This window comes from Chinchilla lanigera, unplaced genomic scaffold, assembly GCF_000276665.1.
Source record: "Chinchilla lanigera isolate Chin_1 unplaced genomic scaffold, ChiLan1.0 scaffold00130, whole genome shotgun sequence".
NCBI classification, from domain to species: domain Eukaryota; kingdom Metazoa; phylum Chordata; class Mammalia; order Rodentia; family Chinchillidae; genus Chinchilla; species Chinchilla lanigera.
This window is the reverse complement of record NW_004955531.1, coordinates 1,323,567-1,345,438: the sequence shown is the minus strand read 5'-3', so window position 1 is coordinate 1,345,438 and position 21,872 is coordinate 1,323,567. Positions and strand designations below refer to the sequence as shown.

The 21,872-nt window shown below is 35.1% G+C and overlaps 1 protein-coding gene across 1 annotated transcript in view; it reads left to right on the top strand.

Annotated features, from left to right (window-relative positions):
* The window catches only part of LOC102020373 (interleukin-1 receptor accessory protein-like 1), a 268,193-nt gene that overhangs the window by 11,041 nt on the left and 235,280 nt on the right, over nucleotides 1–21,872 (top strand). The window lies entirely within an intron of this gene.

Genomic DNA, 21,872 nt, shown 5'->3' with positions numbered 1-21,872 from the left:
AGTTCTTGTGAAGATGGCTTTATGAACGAATACCTGTTCAACTTCCTGTATTTGTAGAACAAGACCACTAAATTTTCCTTCCCAACTGCCATCTTGTTCTGCTTCCTCTACCGGAGAAATTCAACCTTAAAGAATCACAAGTGCAGATACTTCAGTCAGGTCTCTAGTCTCAAGTGACATATCACTTAAAAGGTATGAGTGGTGTTGGCCTCAAGGAAAAGTAAAACAATGCTAGAAGTTTCTGTGTCCTCTTTTTTCTGCCTGTCATCATTTTTGAGGTAGAGAACAGTGGTACTGCAGAGGGAAGAGGGCATAAGAGTGAGGACACTGATTTGCTCAGTGTTTATAAGTAGGATAAAGCAAGAGTTTGGAAAACAAGGTAGAGTTTGAAATTCCGTGAGGGAAAAGGCTGATTGGCGTAGATTTGGTGATGGATCCAAGCTTTGGCCAAATGTTTATGGCATCAGAAGAGAGGTCCTAATTCCAAAGCTGTTATTTGTTCATTCTCCTGTAGTGAGGAAGCCTAGAGTTTTGTGAGTACATAGATGTCCTGGGGGCTATAGTGCTTGCATACATGAAGGTGGATGAAGAAATAATACTTATCACAATGTCTATCCTTTCCTTCATATCCAGTCTTCTAGTTAACATCCTTAGTTAATCCATTCTTATTTGTTTAGGTATTGTTTTTATTATGTCTATTCATTAACTTAGGGCAGAAGAAGCCATCCTGATGCACACTGAGCCTGCCTCTTACAATGTAACCTCTTTTTTGCCTCTTCTTCCAACAAATACTGATATCCCTCACTCTGTATATATAGCACATGCTTCTCAGCTCGACCTACATTTTCTTTCCACTCTCTCTAACCTGTGTAGCATGTTATCTCCCATCCTTGAACTTAATATCAATCAAGAACCAAATATTAGAGTTTCAGCAGTCAAAGTCATTTTCAGACAAAAGTCTGGTTTTTGAAGGATGGAAATACTACAGCATGAATAATAAATTCTATCTCCTATGATACGCATGAAGAAAATAAAGTCAGATGTAATGAACAATGAAAGGTTATGGTGATGTGGGGAATACATGCCCCACAGAAAGGATTTCAAGTTCCTTTTAAGTAGCCAATTAGAACTCTAAAGGTAGCTTTATTCCAGTAGCCTTTATTCCACTATCTGATTGGCAAATTCAGGGCTCATAATAGTTGAATCGTGGAGCCATCTTAAAAATGGTGTCGTTTTATACTGGGGACTAGAATAGGTATCATGGAATATATTCTATTATGTCATAGATTGGAACATGATACAAGTTGATCCATAATGTTTTTGGAACAGCTAATCTAATAGACCTGATCATCTTAGAACCAGAGTTTTAAAACTACAGTTAATTATGGAAGGGAAAACATCCCATCAGATGACAGAAGAATTGTGGAAGTAGAATTAAATGCCCAGATGCTCTTTAACAATCTGGAAGCATGTAGTAGTGATGCCTGTTTTGTTATAGCACACTTTATAACACAGGTAGAGATATCTGTTCACTATTGTTGTAGACATTTTTACTTGCCTTCTCTACAAATTTGATCATGGATGCTTTGTTGATCCTATTCTCTGCCCCTTACTTAAGACATACATGGATGTATTTTCTGTCCCTTAATTGAGAAATGGCATTGCCAAATTTATTTGTGAATGTGTGGCAAGTAAAGGAACAATGATTATCTTTGATTACTAATTACAACTGACATATAGTGGTTTTTATGGAGTTAATATAATGATCATTCCTATGTATGGTCATGAAAGGTAGGAGTTGGGGAAGTAAAGAGTAAAAATCATACAACAGGCATTGGGATTTTAGTCCACATTAGCAAAATCAGAAGAATGAGTTCGTCAGACTCTCAGTTTGCTTAGGTAAGAAAGTCATCTTTTCGCTTGAAGTAATACCAGAATCTGCTTCAAAATGCCATGTATTTGCCTGCTACCTAGAATACAAATGCCAGTCCCTTCACAACCTGACCTTATTTTATCTTCATAGTTTCATTTACCCTCCTATTAAGCCCACACCATGGGCAGAACACTCCTGACACTGTTATGAGTCTGCACAATTCTTTCCTTTACAAATGCTGTGCCTATCATCTGGAATTCCTTCTTATATCCGGTTCCCTTGTGCCTATGTACTCAAATTTTAACACCTACCTCAACATCACCTCTGCAAAGCCTTCCCTAGCAATACTCCCAATAGGTAGGATTAAGTATGCCTCTCAAGTGATAGGAAATCTTTTTTCATATCTCCATTAAAGCGTTTCTATCACCATCTTGTGTACCTGCTTTTGTTTCTGTTTCCCTTATTGCATTTGGGACTCGTAAAGAATGGACTACATGAAATGCTTCGATCTTTGCATCCCTTGTATCTAGGTCAGTACTTGATACAGAGAAATATAAGCATGAACAATTTATAGGCATTCACTAGAGTGGAATACTCATAAATAAAAACCAACATTTATAACTCACCTTTTTCAATAGCTGTATACTACAGAAGAGTGGAGTAAACAACACTAAAACGGTTAGTTTTTATTTGATTGCATGGCATGATTGAAGATTATCCTTCATGGATAAGGAAGACAGATAGCTAGAGAAAGGCTCAGGAGTCTTGCTAGGGAAGCCCAGTAATAAATCAAACCCAGATCAGGTAGAGAAGGAAAGATCAAGTGGATTTTGAAGGTCACAACAGAGTGGTAAGTTGACTTTGGACAAAGAAACAGAGGTGAAAAGAACAGTTACATTTCATAGTTCAGCTAGCAAACTGGTCAAGTGTAGAGGGTTAACTGGCACCTTGAGTTTTGGGTGGTTCTCTAAAGTTTAATCAACTAGACCCTAAGATCTGAGGTACCTGAATGAGAAGTGGATCCACTAGTGCTATTTATGTTTTTTATTTTGTATGAACTGAGTACTGTATAAAAGAACTAGTTAGATAAATAGGTACACAGACTTTTCGGTGAGTACACAGATGAAGATAGATAAAAAGGTGAATATCTGTCCACAGGATTTTGTGTTATAATCTTAATTAACATTAACATCATCTTTGTTGCACAAAAAGGAGACATAGTGTTATGTCCTCCCTTATAATTTCAGCTGTGAATGAGGGGCAGCTGTCATTCAAATGAGCTATTCAATCACTCAAGTTTCTGTGGTATAGCTTACCTTTATTAGTCATCATAATTTCTCTTTTATCATGGAGAATCTTACATTGGCAAAGCATTTTAACACATTGTATCATTTTGTTTTTACAGCTATGACATCTACTGTGTCTCCATTTTACAGATTGTGACCAAAGTTTACATGCTTGGAGCTTTCTACACACCAGTGTGCTCATTCTGATTTCCTCCTTTACAGATTTGTTGAGTTCTAATTGTGAGAAGTACTATTTATTTATTTATTATTTATTTAGTGCCTTTTTGAGACAGGGTCTCACTATGCAGTTCAGGCTGGCTTTGAGCTCACTTTATAACCCAGGCTGGTCTCAAACTTGCAACAATCTTGCTGCCTCAGACTCTCGAGTGCTGGGACTATAAGCATGCCACACCATGCCCAGAAGTACTATTTTATTTTTATTATTTTGTTGTTGTTGTTTTTTTTCCCAGTACCAGGAATCGAACTCATGACCTCATGCTTGCCAGGCAGGTACTGTGCCGCTCAGCTAAATCCCCAGCCCCTAGAAGTACTATTTCAAATGCATGATTTTCTTATAATATTTAAAATAGTCTCTATCATTATGGACTGATTGACTTCTACTTTATTCCACTATTAATAGATTCAACATCTCATCAGATAAGTCATCTAGTAGTATTGCAATTCAACACAAACTTGACCTTGAAATGTTTCTATCTTGGTCACTTTATACTGTTAATACAAAATATCTCTCTGTGGGCAATTTATAAACAAGAGAAATTTATTTCTCACAGCTCTGAAAGCTGAAAATTCCATGATCAAGGCACTAGCACATTTGGTGTCTAGGTTAGGTTCTGTGCTTCATAAATAATATTCTAACTGTGTTCTCACAAGGCAGAGAATCAGTGCACCTCTCTGTGTCTTTTTTAAAAATATAAGAGCATTAATCACATTTACAAAGATGCAACTCCTGTGACCTAATCAGCTCTTAATGGCTCCTACTCCTAATACTATCCCACTGGTTACAACATGTTAATTTTAGGGAGACAAAGACATTGAAATTGCAGCAGTTTCTCAGGGTTTTGGGTTTTCCCTTCATTCCGTTGCACGCCTCTTGCGTCTACTTCTGTTCATCTTTGCTTCCTATTTTCCTTTCCAATTTCTTGTACTTCTGCTCTCAAGTACATTTTAACAGACGCTTTTCTCCTTCCACTGATCTTCAAGCATGAAATTTCTTTTCGAGGCACTTAGGAAAATGGGAGTATTTAGAATGTTCATGAGCAGACAGTCTCGTGTGCTGCAAACGTTAACGTGAGAAAAGCTGATAGAAGTTGGTTAGTTCATCAGAGCTTTTATTCTTTAAAAGGCAGTAAGTTATAAACCCTTCTTAAATAGCAAGCAAAAGGCAAGTGGTCTCATTTAACTTCTTAAAATAGGCAAAGCGAAACTAATAATTGACTTGTCAATTTACTGTGACTATTAATTCCTTGCACACAAAGTTGCCCTTTGTTAATTTAGAATTCACATTTTCATTCTGAATATAATTATTTTACTATATATAGATACCTAATTTAAACCCAGGTAATGACTATTTGAGCACTTGAAATGGAAAACAATGTAGACATTAGTAAATTATCCATTTAGAATCCCTGTAACAACTAGAAAAAAATTAATGTTAACTGAGAGTTTAAATTGGCCTTATGGTATTTTATGGCATTTACAGTGTATTTTGCCCGTGGCATGTAAATTTGTGATGATGGTAAAGAACTTTGCAAGGTTTATATAAAAGTATAAGTTATTTTATTATGTAAATGAGTGCTGTGTTTACCTAAGAAAATAATTTGCAATTTTTCCTACTTGCTGACATTTACCAGGTATAAGGATCCATAAACAGGAGTATCAAAAACCTCAAAACAATTACGAAAATGATTCTAGGAATATAAATATAAGCTAGAGATAGAACTTAGGGATTGCACACATGGCTAGCATGCACAGTACCCTGAATTCAATCCCAAATGCTGTAAGAAAAAAAGGGGGGGGCAGAACATCATTGTTATAAGTTAAACACTATTTTAAACATCAGTGACTAAAAGAATCTAACTACTGATTTTAATTGCACAACAGCACAATATTAAAATAAGTTAGAACCTCATTTTATTTAAACAGATGAGAACAGTTTCTAAATGGGACATAACACTAAGATTCTCAAAGTTTTTAAAATAATGGTCAATATAATCAAGTGTAGAAAGGCATTTTGCATTCAGTTTGATAATCCATCAGCTTTTCCAAAACTATGTTTTAATTGTTTTAATATTATATTCTAATACCACATGTTACTTTTCTTTTTTTTTGTTTTTTTTTGTTTTTTTTTGTTGTTTTTTTCCGGTACCAGGAACCGAACTCACGACCTTGCACTCGCCAGGCAGGCGCTTTGCCACTGAGCTAAATCCCCAGCCCCACACATGTTACTTTTCTTTCCTCCGGATAAAGAAGCATTGAGGGATTGTGGCATGTACACACAAAACATTGAGTAGCGTTGTCGCTGCTAGTTGAGTATCTCAGTGGCCTGAAGACATTCACTTCCAACTTTCTGTAACAATTATTCTTAACAGGAATGTAAATTATAAATACCATACCTAGATAGTAATTTAATGAAAATATATGCAGCAGATTTTCTTATTCCCTTTTGTCTCTCCATACTCCAATTGGAAAGGGAAGCTAAGAATCATTGTTTTCTGTCATTTTGGGGATATTCCAGGTCTGTGCAGAGAAAATTACATATATATATATATATATATATATATATATATATATATTCTACATCTAATATATATCTACATATATACATGCACAGATCTATCTCATTGTCTAACTGGTAAGTCAGTGTTTTGGTGGTCATGATCATATAATCTCTGTGTTTTCTGGACCTCTTTGTTATGCATGTGAGAGAGCTAACAGATGCATCTGGGTTATATTATCAGAAAGGTTGTAAGTATCAAGAAAGGAATTCTTTACTTCAGGTATAGATTGTCTAAATGAAGATCTCAAGATTCTTCCAAGTGGAAATTTGTACAACACTGTCCTAGGTAATGAGGATGGTGAGGAGGCAGAGGAAGAAGGCACTCTCAAACACAACAGAACCTGAGCAGGGATTTGAGTCCTTCGCCTTCCTAAGAAGTTAATGTGTTATTTGTATTGGTTTTCTGTGCCCATGATAGCAACTAAACAGAAACTTAGTGGTGTCAAACAACAGAAATTTTTTCTCTGGCATTTTGGAAATCTGACTTTTGTTTTGTTTTGTTTTCTTTTTTGTTGGTACTGAGACTCGACCACAGGGACTCACACTTGCTGGACAGGTGTTGCACCACTGAGCTAAATCCCTGGCCAAGGAGCCTACGAGTATGAAATCACAGGTTATATTACTTCTGAAGGTTCTAAAGGAAAAGCAATTCCATTTCCAGCATCCCATGGGTGTCAGCATTGCTGGACTGTGGCTGCGCCACTCTGATTTCTGCCTCCATGCTCAACATTTCACATCTTCTCTACGCTTTCTCTTCTGTTGGCTCACATTTTTTCTGTCTGTTTTATAAAGCCACTTGTCATTAGGTTTAGAGACCACTCCAAACATTGAGGATGACTTTCTTACCTCAGGATCCTTACTCACATTAGCCAAAACCCTTTATCCAAATAAGGTAACATATTTAGATTGTGAGGATTAGGACATAGCCATATGTTTTGGGAAGATGGTATCTGATGCAGCTTAGACCGACAATATCCACCAAAAGTTTTATATGTGTGGAAGGTGATTGGGTCATGGGTGCACTGAACGCATTGTTAGGAGGCATGGCCTGCGTGCCTGTGGGTCACTGGAGGTATGATCTGGAAGGTTGTGTTGCTCCTCTTTTCTCTCTGCTCCCTGGTTACCATGCGATGAGCACCTACCCTCTGCCAGGCCCCTCTGTCATCCCCATTCTGCCTTTATGCCAGCCAATTACAGACTGAATGCTCTAAAATACTTGAGCTAAAATATACCTCACTTTAAGTTATAGGAGTCAGGTATTTTATCACAGCAATGGGAAGGTTACTAGTACAGTACCATATAAACCACTACAGTGTCTTTCTTTTTTTTATTTTAAAGAGAGTAGTAAATGAGAAACAAAGAAAGAAATAGAACAGTAGCAGCTTACCAGTATCACAAACATAAACAAATCAAAGCAAGCACATTCAAAGTGGTACAAAGTCTCAAGACAAAATAATATGAGTCAACAGAGGTTGTTACATTACATATCGCTATCCTCAACTACATTGCTCAGATTACTAGATGTAAGAATGGAAGATTGCTCAAAACATTATAGGGAATAAGAAAATAATTCTTCGATAAAACAGTAGAGATAACTGATGCTTAGTAAAAGTCCATAAGATGAGTGAACAGTGAAATATCAATACGGATTCTCATTGAATAATTGTCAGCATGAGTTTCCCTGTATATGCATCTGTGTGTATTGGCACAGGCATGCATATGCGTTATGTTTTGTGTTCTGTTTTTCTTCACATGAAGGGTACTTTTTCCAAGTCTCTCATAAATTTCTTGCTAAAGGGGAAGACATCAGAAACTGTCCGTAGCACAAGAGCTTTTAAAAGCCTCTCCTTAAAGCAAACGGAAGCATCCCTCTGACTCCAAGAAGGGAAGGCAAGAAAGTCCTGGTAAATCAGACAGGGTGCAGAAGTTTCGATCCTAACTCTTCACAAGAAACTGTGGAAATATTCAGTTGTTCTCATGTTCAGCAGAAGTTGGTTCACCTGCAATAGAAAAAGACGTCCATCATAAGCAGATCAGTGATTATCTCTACTAATAGAAAATGGTACCTTATTCCGCACCAAAATATTCACACATATAAAATTGGGAAGAAACATTGACAGACAATGATAGACAAATCCTAGCATCTAGCCATAATAATTGCAGGAATAAATTTTAAAATATGGAGATACTTTCACCCATTATTTATAATTTTGCATTTGATGATTAATCCCCAAATTTATGATATTAGAAAGTTTCAAAGGGTCTGCATATGTAGCTTGGTGGCAGAATACTTGCCTAGCATATTGAAGGTCCTGGGTTTTATCCCCAACACTGAAAAAAAAAATTTAAGGTAAAAATAAATCATTCATTTTCTCATGTACAGGTTGAATTTTGTCATTTATCTAGCATCTTCTTAGGAAAGTGATAACTACACATGAAATTGAATGTACTGGGTCAGTTTAGGGAAATAGTTTCCAAAGGCAAAGTCAAGCAAGAGGTTGTGGTGCAAATTATTATGGGATTGGTACCATATTTAGAAATGAAGATTTAGGCGGGCATAAGTGCAGAAAGACAGTGCAGAAATATCAGAGAATTAGGAGAGGCACAAAGATGATAAAGCCTTTGCTGGCTTTGGGAGCACAGCAGTATTGCAGCTGAATGAAGCAGAAGCTCAGCCAACTGAACTGATGAAAAATTTAGTGCCAGGAAAATCAGTGAAGCCAGATTATTCACTGAGATACATTTCTGTCTATGTGAAGGTTTATTTTGTTTAAAATGAAAAAATTAATAAGATCGTTACCTCAGAATCTCATAATAGTAGAGTGAGTTAAAGAGCAAGAGATCAGAAAAACAACCAGGAAGCTAATTTTCTAGGTGAGAAATAATAGAGCAGGATTTGGAAAAGGTCAAATTTGAGGGGGATCAGGTTTCAAGGATAATCAGAAGCACAATTCTTATCAATGTATAGATGAGTAAGAAGTAAGTTTAACAGACAGGAATCAAGGAAAGTAGGTTTAAATTACGGCTGACCGATAAGAAGGATGTCAAAAAAGGGGGCAGTATTTGGGAGAAATATGCTAAGTCAAACTGCGGTGACTGGGCTTTTATAGATTTTGGCAAGTCTCTCTCACAATTGGAAGTACAAATGAAGTTTGGGTAAAGTGCTAGGACTAAATTTGTGTTTGAAAGATGCTCTGCAAGACATAATTTAGGAAGTAAGACGCTTATGAGTATGAGAGATCTCATTTTTCTTATTCTACCTCAAATTATGACTGAATGATTAAGTATACTGATTACTGAAAGCCTTATTTTCCTCTTGATGACAAGAGCTATGTCTTATTTACCACTTAATAACCAATTGATAGATTGTCTTCAATAAATGCTTGTTGAATGACTGAAGTTTTAGTTGCACTGCTTTTGAGATTATCTTGTTTTTCAAATTTAATGCACTTTAGCCAGATGTGGTGGTGCCCGCCTGAAATCCCAGCACTCGGGAGGCTGAGACAGGAGGATCACTGTGAGTTCGAGGCCAGTCTGGGCTACAAAATGAGTTCAGAGTCAGACTGAACTGCATAGAAAACTTTGTCTCAAAAGGAATAAAAGAAAAAAAATGATGGATTTAGTATTTACTGTGTCCTCAGAACAAATCTTATTTTTATTAGAATGATAGAGTATATCATTGCCTCCAATCTTTCAAGTTGCTAAACATTTTAAACTTTTACACTGTTCAATGAAAACATAAAGATATGACTAAAAAAACTACTGATTATTTTCATCAATGGATTTTAAACATTTAAACTCACTCATTTACATACATATCCTATCAGATTAATGTACTATTACTGCCATGACGAATCATACTCTTTTTCTTGTTTTGCTTCATTTTCTTTTCTTTGTGTCCAGGAGAAGGTAGTATACATACATGTTATTAAAATATTTTGTAACTTTGAACAGTATAGATAAAAAGTTGAGACTATGAAAGAAAATTTTTAAAAGATTAATTGATTCAATTCAATTTTTAAATTTTATCAATTTTTTAAAAATATACAAGCATATACATTTGGTATTTATTTGGGAGTGTTTCCATTCACATTTAAATTCATTTGACCTGCTTGTCAGTTTCAGGTTTTGTATTGTTTCCTTCTCCCTTTGTCTGTCTCCATGCTGTATTGATTCCTCAGTGTTTGAGGAACTTGTATTTTCCAGCTCATTTAAGTGCATTTCATCCTGCTGGGTTGGTCATCAACAAGTCACAAAAATGATATTCAAATGGCCACATAATGCAATGTGATTTGAAGCAAAGGGGAATTCCACTTGTCTGCAGGCATGGGATTTTTATGCTGGATTGCTCAATGTATTTAGAAAGTAAAGAGTTATGTGATATTTCTTCATAGGAGTAAAGATAGGGCTCGATGATTTGTCTTAAAACATTTAGATTTTAGCAACCAGTTGAATTATTTAAAAGATAAAGGAACAAATAATTGGTTCATCATACAACTGCCAAATGATTTTGTTTGCCAAATGATGCAATTTTCAAAATAAAGAAAATAACATGTCCAATCAATATAATACATAATTTCTTTTTTTCTGTCTTTTTGAGACAGGGTCTCACTATGCAGTTCAGGCTGGCCTTGAGCTCACTTTATAGCTCAGGCTGGTCTCGAACTCACGATGATCCTCCTGCGTCAATCTCCCTAGTGCTGGGATTACAGGCGTGAGTCACCACGCCCAGTTTAATATATAATTTCTTAAAAGGATAGTTTAAATCCAAAATTTGGAAGATTTCTTAGAGAAAACTCCAGACATTTAATGGAATCCTTTTAATTTTAAATTTCTTTAAAAAGTCCACTATATTTTCCCTCCTTTCTCTGTCAAATTTTATACCTGAGAGCACCTGAAACCTGCTACAAGTGTTACTGACCATAGCCTGCCTCTAAGAAAATCTATAATAGTAATACTTTTTGATTTTTCCACATTGAAAGAGTTTGACAATGAACATGAATTCAAACATACAATTATATTTCCCCTTTGCCAGGAGTGAAGTGTCTTCATTGTTCTATGTTTTGTATTTCATTGACAACGCAGGTCACACAACAAATTTATCTCATCAGAGTTGCACATGTATATAATTTGCAGTCATGTTGTGAAAGCTGTCTTACATACAGTGTTTCCCTTCTACCCCCAGTCACAACATTATCCTGCTTTCCGGGGTTAATCACCAGCAACTGTCACAGCTGACATTTGATATCTACTTCCATGTTTCTAAATGACATGTTTATGCATGAATCCATTTACTATTATTTATTGAAATTTGTTTTTGATATATGAACATTAAACATGAATTTAAAATTAATCATTGATATTAGTCTTGACTTGAAGTTATTATAGGTGAAAGCATAGTTATCTTTCAGATTCTCCCTCCTCTACAAATGTGCAAATACACAATTGTGCCTTTTCTGCATTCCCATTGTCCTATATAGTAAGTCAGACTCTGTTATATCTACCGGATACTTAGGACGGTGGAAGCAGTAAGGAAAGTAGAGCCACCTGCTAAAAGAACTTCCATCTCTTTTCCTCTTTCATTTGCTTTTGGGGATACTTCCTAAACTTTGTCTTCCAATTCTCCTATCACTTTTTTTTCTTTTTTAATATGTATTTTCATCACTAAGGGGTTTCATATTTTTCTGTGTACATCTTTTTCTACAACAGCTTGTTTGTTTTTATGTGTATGGGAAATTATTTATTTATTTATTTTAAAGAGAGGAGTAAATGAGAAACAAAGAAATAGAAGAGTAGCAGCATCCCCGTATCACAAACATAAACAAATCAGAGCAAGAACATTCAAAGTCATACAGGGTCTCAGGACAAAATAATACAAATCACCAGTGGTAGTTACATTACATATTGCTATCCTCAACTACATTTTAATTCTTGTCACAGGGACATAATAGTATGTCTTTTGTCTATGACCCCATTCAAGTAAATTCTTTTGTTTTGTTTTGGGAAATTGTTGTTCTCTATATGTAATGTTTGTTTTCTCTGAGCTCTTATTGTCAGTTTGGTTGCATGCAGAAGTCTCTCTCATATTTGAGGCTTCCTTCCTTTTTGATGTCCTTTGATTGGCTGGTCATCACTATGTGCAGAACAGGAAAAGGATGCTTGACAGTTCTTCCTAACCTGTTGATCATATGCTTCCCGGTTTGATAGTCTGGCTACTTGGGAAGTTCTTGATGTCAAAATATTTCAGGTCTTTTCCCTTACACTTGTCAGATTCACAGAGGCAAGATCTCCAGTACTCTTCCTGACTGCATCTGAGAGATGCGCAAGAAAGAGTTCCACATGCAGTGTAAGTATTCCTTCAGGTTTGCTTGGTGCTGTGCAGAGCAGATACTCTTGTTCAGACACTAAAGGAAATAAATTGCAGTGCCTGCCATGGCAGAAAAAAGAATCAATATCTCTAATTCTTAAACCAATGCTTGATTCTACTTGTTTCCCTTACACTTTCACTCCTCTTTCCACAGCTGCATGCTGTTATCAATTATTGAGCCTTTGAAGAGGTTTAAACTGCTAATCAAGTTGATTCTTTGCTTCAGCCTTTGTTGGATCAGCGTTAACCTTTTTCTCAGATCAAATGAGTTAGTATTTGTGCATTACTTTTCCAGCTTCTAAAATTCTATTGCTGTGATTTCCTAAACTATTTACTTTGTCGTTATGGATTTATGCTAAACTAAAAGTCCTTTCATTTATATTCCCATTTATTTTAAGGAGGAAAAAATGCCTTCTATACTTTCTGTGTGATTCACCATTCTTATATTATAGTCAACATTAGACCTTAAGAAATTGGTTCCTGATATTTTATAAGATGATGGCATAGGAGTAAACAGTAAACAAGACTTCATAGAGAATTTATTAGCTTGAGCAATAATTGCAATACTCTATTAGCTAACCTTACACAACCGTAAATTAAAGTGAACCATTTCATGTTCACTATTGTCAATGCACTGTGAACAATATGAGTGGCTGTCATTTTTAGTGAATCCATGGATAATTGTAGTCATGTACATAAGTCCCTTCATTGGTCACTTTTTAGCACCCCTAGCAAGGAAGAACTGAAATGACTAACTTTCTTCTTTTCTGATGTGGTGGAGAAAATCAAGTATTCTTTTGGGGTAGGAATCATTGATAAAGCGCCTTTATTTGGCTTAGCATTTTCATATCTTTCTACATTAACTATCTAATGTGAGATGAAGCTTATTAGAGTAATATAAGATATGACAAGCATTTTTATTGTGTCTTTTCTTTGGGGGAGTCTAATTTTCTTTAGTGTTTTATATATTATAATGTTAGTCCTCTGTCAAAGGAATAGCTGGAATTTTTTTCCCCAAACTGTAGGCTGTCTCCTCACACTGTTTGTTGATTCCCTTGCTTTACAGAAGCATTTTTAGTTTGATAGAATTGGTCTCATGTGTGGTTTCTCAGTATTATTTTTTGTGCCATTGAAGTTCTTTTCAAAAAGTCCTTGCCTATGCCTATGCTTTCAACATCTGTAGCTGTTTTGTCTTCCACCAGATTAAGTGTTTTTGTTTTAGCAAAATAAGATCTTTGATCCAATTTGATTTTAGTTTGGTACATGGTGAGAAACTCATTTTATCTATATATCTGTAGATATCTACCTATATAATACATATCTATATCTATATAAATATAGGTATCTATATGATAGATATAGATATATAGATACACAGATAGATATAGATAGAAATAGAGAGCAAAACAAAAGATAGATATAGGAAATAGGGAGAAACAAAGAGAAAAAGGAAATAGGGAGAAGTTCAAGTAATTCCCCAAATTACTTATTTGTTTCAGAAATACTTTAATATATATGGTAATTTGTTTCATTTACAGTGCTAGTTTCTTTACACTGAAGAGAAAGTTTTGTGTTAATATCTCTTTGCTTCTTCTCTGTAAGAGAGAATCACTTTTTTCTATGTCATGTACCTTGAGTAATTACTTTAAAGATAATGAAGCAGTGTACTATCTTTATTCTTTTATTATGAAATTTTGTTTTATTTTTTCATTAAGAAATGATTTGATATGCAGCACTATTCCTACCTAAAATTCACCATGTCAAGTGATTTGACCCATTTCAGGAAAGTCCACATATTATGTCTAATAAGCAACTATTTCTTATTAAACATTTTATACATATTATGGACAATAGAATCAAAGCACAATTTATTTCATCATTTCATTGGAATCAAGATATCTCTATACACTTGGAACATGTGTGCCCTAGAACTGGCTATAAATGGATCTTGCTAAGATGTGCTTTTTCTCAATCACCTTATCCTGTTGAACAAGAGACTTTCCTCATTTTCAAGTTCTCATGCATTTATAAAAATGTAATTTCAGCTTGCAAATTCGATTTTATCTTTTATTGCTGGAGCAAGAGTTTTCCTAGTTCTGTCCTAGTTTTCATGTTTATAGAGAGTCCCGTGTGCATGTGGCATGCACCAGATATAAATCATGGTCTTCCAGCCGGGAAGAATTACATCATATATACAATGTTCCATTTGGCATTCTATAATAACATACCATAAGCTGAGTACCAACTCAGTTTACTTTTGTAAACAGAGCTAATTTATTTCTCACAGTTCTAGAGTTTGGGAATACCTAGACCAAAGCAAAGGCATGTTAGGTACCTGGTGAAAGCCTATTATCTAGTACACAAACAGCCCTGTCACTGTGGGCTCACACGGTGGAAGGAGTAAAGACTTTCTTTCAGGCCTCTTTTATAAAGACACTAATGTCAGTCATGAGGGCTCTTCCCCACAATCTAACCAATTCTCAAAAGGCCCACCATCTAATACTATAATTTTTGGGGTTAGGATTTCAATATAGAAATTTGAAAGCTAGGGAAATGAGCTAGCAAATTAAATTGGGTAACCCTCTTTAAAGTACGACATGGATAGAGGTCTTGCCCCTGGAAAGCAGTATCCCCATACACTGCCAAAATCCTCTGTAGGGCCAAAATGATCCCAGCACTGATTTGAGAAGCTAGTTCAATCTTTTCACTTTTGCGTAAGAAGAGAGCTGAAGTGCTATGATGAAGATCATACAGCTCAACAGTAGCAGAATTTTTATTAGATTTCAGGTCTCCTGATCCCACATCTGTATTTCACATGCAACAAATTGCCTATGTCAGTGTCTTCCATCTAAAGCAATACTCCACAACATATGGTTTCAAAAGTGTGCATACATTGTCCCTAACAGTTCAGTAAGGCAGATAAGACAGGCAGTATAAATCCAATTTTATCAGTGAAGATACATAAAAAGAAAGATTATGATTTGTCCAGTGTGACCTACTTAGGGGTAAAGAAAGCCAAACCACAAGAATTCTTACAGTAGCTCTGATGTTCTTCCAAAATCAATACTTACCCCAGTTGGTTGCTGTGGGTTTTTCTGAGGAACAATCAACAGAAACATGTTTGGAAAACATTTCTGCATCATGGTTTCCATTTGCATTACCGTGCTCCTTTCTGCTTTGTAGGTATAATAATAAAAATAGTTTTTTTAATTGATGGCAGAAGCAAGTTATAATACCTTGCTACTTACTAAGTTGTGCCTAGTTATAATTTTCTTATATCTGAATTATTAGAGAGTATCCACAAAAACTAGAATGGAAAATTACCTATATTTACTATGTATGCCTCAACTATAGAGATCTAATGACTGATCATTACTGAAGACTTTTATTTTCTGGTACTGAAATTGAACTCAGGACCTTGCACTTGCCAGTCAGGCACTTCTGTCACTGAGCTAGATCCTCAGCCCAATTACTAAAGACTTAAAGAAAGGTATAGTTCAACACCTTTGCTGCCTTGAGTTTTGTTACGGGTCTCTGTAATGCAGTGACATGAAATAAAAACATTTGACGACCTTAGTCCTTCCATTCATCACTGTTTCCAATCAAAAGAGGCTTTTCTGAAAATAAGTTAGGTGACTTTGGCCAAGCACCCAACAGATCCCAATGATAAAAGTATCATTATATTCTGAGTAGCAAAAAGTAATCAGTTCCTAGACGATCTCCCAGGTATCACATTGTGAGTTTGGTTGTTTTAAAAATAAACTGAATCTGAAAGTAGAAATTATCTTCAGTTTGGATGGTGGCTTACATTAAACTGTAAGAATAATTAAAGGAAAAAGAGGAACACTTATACATTTGGATATTCAAGTTTTAATTTTTTGTAAAGTAACCCTAAGCTAACAGAGAACTTGGCCAGTGTTTTTAATTTAGTGCATCCTATAGGAAAAAATGTGAGTGTGTGTGTGGGGGGTTATTACTTTAAAACTGGTTTAATCTAATGAAACTGGTATCTATAAATATTTGGAATAAGTTCAGAAATGTTCTGTATATCATCTAGATAGTTCAATAAAAAGCTTTTTAAGTGCTCCATGCAATTACCAATTGTGGAACAAGTGCAGCATTTGACCCATTACATCTAATGAGCTATATCCTCAGCCCAAGTACTAAAGACAAAGAAAGGTACAGTTCAAAACCTTTGAACTTAAGTTCTCTAGACAATAATCTCTAAATATATTCTAAACCATCTCACCCTTCTCCTTACTGGCTGACATGAACACATTAGCCACTGTCAGCATCTCATTAGGAGTCCTGAAGTTGCTCTTTAATTCTTCTTCCACATCTACACTTGCCCCCTTCTAATGAATTTGGCCCAAAGCAACTGCAATGACCTTTCTAAAACATACTATGGACCAAGGCATTTTCCTTCTTAAACCCTTCCCATGGCTTTCTGTTGTACTTGGAATAAAGTTCCAAATTCCTAATACTATATAAGGTCCGGCATCATCTAGCTCCTCCAATCTCTACTTTAGGGTCTTTTCTGTACACTCCCTGAGCGTCATGCATATGTTATCATGAATCAAGCTCTTCAAGAGCACAGGCTTCACACATGCTTTCTTGTTTCTGGAATAGTCGTTTGGATTATTCACTGATTTAGCATTCTTCTTGTGTTCACCGGAACCCCAATCTCATGTGAGTCTAGATTACTTATTTAATGTCTGTCTTCAGCTCTGATGCTCAGAATGACACAGTTCTGTTTTGCCCATAGTGTATTCACAGTGACTGGCTCAGTGCCAACAAAGGAATGAAGGGAGAAAGCGGGGCAGAAAGGGAGAAGAGAGCAAGGAAAAGCTAGGAGTTCTTGCCGTTAGGATTCCAATTATAAATTTATTTAATTTGCATTATGTTCCCATACAGATTGCAGCCCTGAGACCCAAAAGAACATCTTTAACTTGGTAACTAAAAATGATCTTTTAAAATAAGCCAGCAGTTTTAAGTACTGAATGGAAAGACTAATACTATGTGTACAAATAGAATCATAGGGTTTATGCATTTGATTGTTTCATTCAAAATTTTACGTCATCTTTTGTAAGAGGTAATGCTTTCACATGGAATGTAATTCACAAGTTATGGAAGGATACACAATGAAAAGTTCACATCCCAAACCCGGTTACCTGGTCTTTTTCTCCAAAAGCTATTAGGATTTCCAACTACCTGTCAAAATATGGTTTTAATTTAATTATTTCTGAAGTGGTTTTTCAGTTTGTTTTCCTTTCATTGTTTTTGTTGTGTTCAGCCTTGATTTTAGTCATTATTGAAATAGTTGCTATAATAATAATGAATCATATTTACACCATGTGATTGAAATGTGTGCCTATAGTATCTTCCTGCATGCTGGGTTCTAATTTACTGTTATTTTATTTCTAAGTATTTCTCTTTCTTAGCAATCTAGTAATTTATCAAATGGCCATGCTTTTGCAGTCAATTCTGGAGGTATTTCTTGGACTGTCAGAATGTTATGATTGCCCAAGTTATTCACAAAAGAGTTTTTCAAGATTTTATTTTAAAAACTCTTCTTTACAAAACCTTAACCAGAAATAACACGTTTCTGAGTGTATGTCTTGTCACAGCAAATTAGGTCTTAACTTTCTGTTCCTTGTAAAAAGTGACTAACTCTCTAATCAAGACTTTTTTCCTTGATAGTTTGATTTGTCTGACCTTTTCAAGTAGACTAAATGTTATTGATTTTTAAAATAGCTTTCAACACATTCCTTGTGATTGGCTATATCTAGACTGGTCTAAAAGGAAAGGATAACTTCACTACAAAGTTCATAAAAGGCGTGTGCTGGTAGTCAGCCTGTTTCTTTGGAAGTTCATTTTTTTTAAAAAAATTTGAAATGCATTGGAACAATTTGTTACATTATTTTTTTTCTGGCATAGAAGTAAGAAGCAAGTTTCTTTTCCCTAGTTGGTATTTCTCTGTGCAATCTTGTGTTACCCAGTTGACCACTGGGTGCCTCTGTTTTCTCTTTATTTTTTTTCTTTTAATTTTTTTTTTTTAGTACCACGGAATCAAACTCGGGACCTTGCGCTTGCCAGGCAGGCACTTGTGCCACTCAGCTATATCCCTGGCTGTTTTGTTTAAAAGGACAGTTAGGGAATATATTGTTTTGAAGAAACTCTCAGTTTAAAATTGTATTGAATAGAAAAGAAGATTAATGAAATAAAACAAAAACATAATGTGATGACAATAACTGCTTCCATTTTTTGTCACTATTTTTGATATAGAATACATATCACATAATTTATACATGATAGCATTGGAGCCTATTAGAAATTACAGTATCACATTGCATCAAACATAAAATCTTGTCACAAATCTAAAAACGGTAGAACTTTTTTTGAGAGATGTTCTCACTCTAATTTAGGCTGGCCTTGACCACACTTTGTGGTCTAGACTGGCCTCAAACTCATGGGGATCCTCCTGCCTCAGGCTCCCAAGTGCTGGGATTACAACGGTGACCCACCATGCTTGGCCTAGTAGAAAGTTTTTAATATTTATTCATCTGTGTGATGAAATAAATATATATTTTACATTGGAATTCAATTATTTTTTACAAATGGAGTTCAAATTTTAGATTTTTAAGAGGCTGAATATGCTTTCTTGATATTATGAATCTCTTGATTTTCCTCTCTCATTGTGTAATAAAAGAATGTGGAAGATAGAGGTATCTTGAAAAGTCACAACATTAAAAGAATATTCAAAATTATTTAACTGTCATTCCATTGAAATTTTCCACACATATTTTATTGAATTTTATTTTTTATATCTCAGTCACTAATAGTATTATAGCTTTGCAAAACTTTATATAGATAGAAGAATGACATAATTTTCTATGATATATTTATACAGGAAAAGATATTGATAGCATTCTTCTTTATGCTTACATAAAATTACCTTTGAAAAAGTGTTCACTTCAAATATCAAAGAAAATCAATTTGTATATTCCTATCAGGTATTGTACTTTATTATAAAAATAGCTGAACTTGTAACAAGATGGAAATGGTTATGATTTCCTATAAATATTTAATTTATCTATAGAGAGTAATAGCATTTGAATATAGTCAAGAACACTTTCTGGAGTATACTAAATCAAAAACTTTCCGAAAATTTAATTATAAAAAATACCCAAAAAAGAAAAAAGCTGCCTTTAAATTCTCATTTTTCTCCTCTTCCTCACCCTCCCTTCTCCCCTCTCTACATCTCTTTGTTCTTTTCTTTTATATTAAATATTGCTCTTGCTATTTTCCGTTCTCTTTTATTTTGTACTTAATTTGCATTTTGCATTTTTCATGTAAGAGAAACCATATAATATTTGTGTGTCTGATTTATTTCACTTGATATTATGGTCTCCAGATGTATCCATATTCTCATAAATGATTCATGTTTATCATTCTTTGTGGCAGAGTAATACTCTACTGTGCATAAAGAACACATTTTCTTCATTCATGGATTGTTATATATTACAAACGTGTGATATGTATATATCCAAGAGATGCAGAGAGGGGGAGGGCAAGGGAATGAAAAAGAGAATTAAGATATATTGTGTCCATGTCACAACTCCCCACAATGGATGTAATCATTATTTATTTCAAACAAGTACCGATAAAAAATTTTTAAAATACATAAGAACTGATATTTCATGTTAAAAATTGTTCTAACAAAATATTCAGTCTTTGTTGAACCTCTCTAAATATAGCATTAGTTTATAGCTCATACTTCGAAGAAACTATCTATTCAATAATACATCTAAGAGGCAGAATATCAGAGTAGATGGAGCCAGAACACCTGGTTTCAATATGTGGCCCAGCATCTTAAGGCAACAACTGAATTCCTGTGGGGATTAAATTCATCCAATATGGAAATGTTGGTGACCTTCGCACTTGGTTTGTATCAGATTTTGAGAAGATAATTATGCAATGTTCAGTGAGTATGAAAATGAATGGCCAGGAGAAATCTTTGAAGTGGATAACTCAAAAGATTTTCCAGGACCCTTGTAGCCTCCATCTGCTTTGAGAATATCAAAGGGTCTGCAGTGGAAAGGCAGAGACAGATTGGCAAGATTTGTTTAGAGAGAGCTGTTACAATGCATCACCTAGGCGGTGGTGAGCAGGCTACTTTCTTTATCCCAGTCCTAACAGGTGAAATGTCCAGTAGGACTGCTCAGAGAGGTCAATGAGCAATGCCCTGAAGTCTCATTGACATATCCAAAAGTTACAGCATGTATGCCACATTTGGGAGAGGGGTAAACTTAGCTATAAAAATACTCCTGCATAACTAAGATGGGAGAGGAGAAAAAGGGTGAAAGAGCGTAAGAGTGCTACCCATGGAGCAGGTGTAGGAGACAAGGAATGAAAGCCCATCTGAAGATGTTTTAAGGCTTAGATATTCTGTGGATTGATGCTTGCTCTGACAAGCCAAAGGGGAAACTCCTACCGTCTTATGATCTGAGTCCAAGCTGAGGACCAATAACAAACCCATTGACATACCCAGCAATGAAAAAGTTTATTTTTACACATTTACCATTCACTACCTAAAGCAGAATAATCCTGTCCTTATGTCTGTTTACAGTTCCTTGTCCCTTTGTTCCTAGATTTGACTATGCCAAGGAATACAGGGAAGCTAGCCATGAAGGTCACCCATTACAAAGAGGAAAGGGAAAGAGACCTTAACTTTGACAGAAGACTGAGGAAGGTTGGGTCTTGATTAGTGTAATCCTGCTCTTGACACTGAGGTGATACATGTACCTTAAATGACTAGGACCATACATTTCCTAAGAGCACTGAATCATAGAAATTTCTGAATTTTCATCCACTGTAGGGAAATTCTTCTTCTTTGCTACAGCAAAGAAGTCAACAGTGCCTTTAAGGTTGAAATGTTTATGGTATTCTACTGTATGTTTTTTATACAGAAGAGAAATTAATCCTAAACTGTATGAGCAAATAAATGAGTAAATGCAAAGGGTCATGACCTAATATGGCATTAATAAATGGAATACTTACATGATTCCATGCCTGGGCCACCACATAAACTAAAAATGACCTTTTAAATGAATTAATTTCCAACATAAATAGAATGAGAGAAAGAAAATCCCAAAGTTTTATATCTTAAATAAGTGCAGCAACAATAATATGCCATGCTACTAAATTATTAAAGTGATTCAAAAATATTTTTTATAATTACAGTATTAAGCTGCAATTTTAGTTCCTCACAAATTAGAAGAGGTAGAATATTTTTAATATTTGTGCATGTATGTGACACGCTGAATATACACTTTATATCAGAAGTCACTTATTTTTACAAATGGAATTCAATGGTCTGGGGGTTTATCTCAGTGGCACAGTGCCTTCCTGGCAAGTATGAGGTAGTGAGTTCAATTCCTGGTACTGGAAAAAAAAAATGGAATTCAAATTATAGACTTAATTTCAATCCAAAAGTTTCTTATATTAAAACCTATTTGATTTTACATATGCATATTGCATTAAACATTT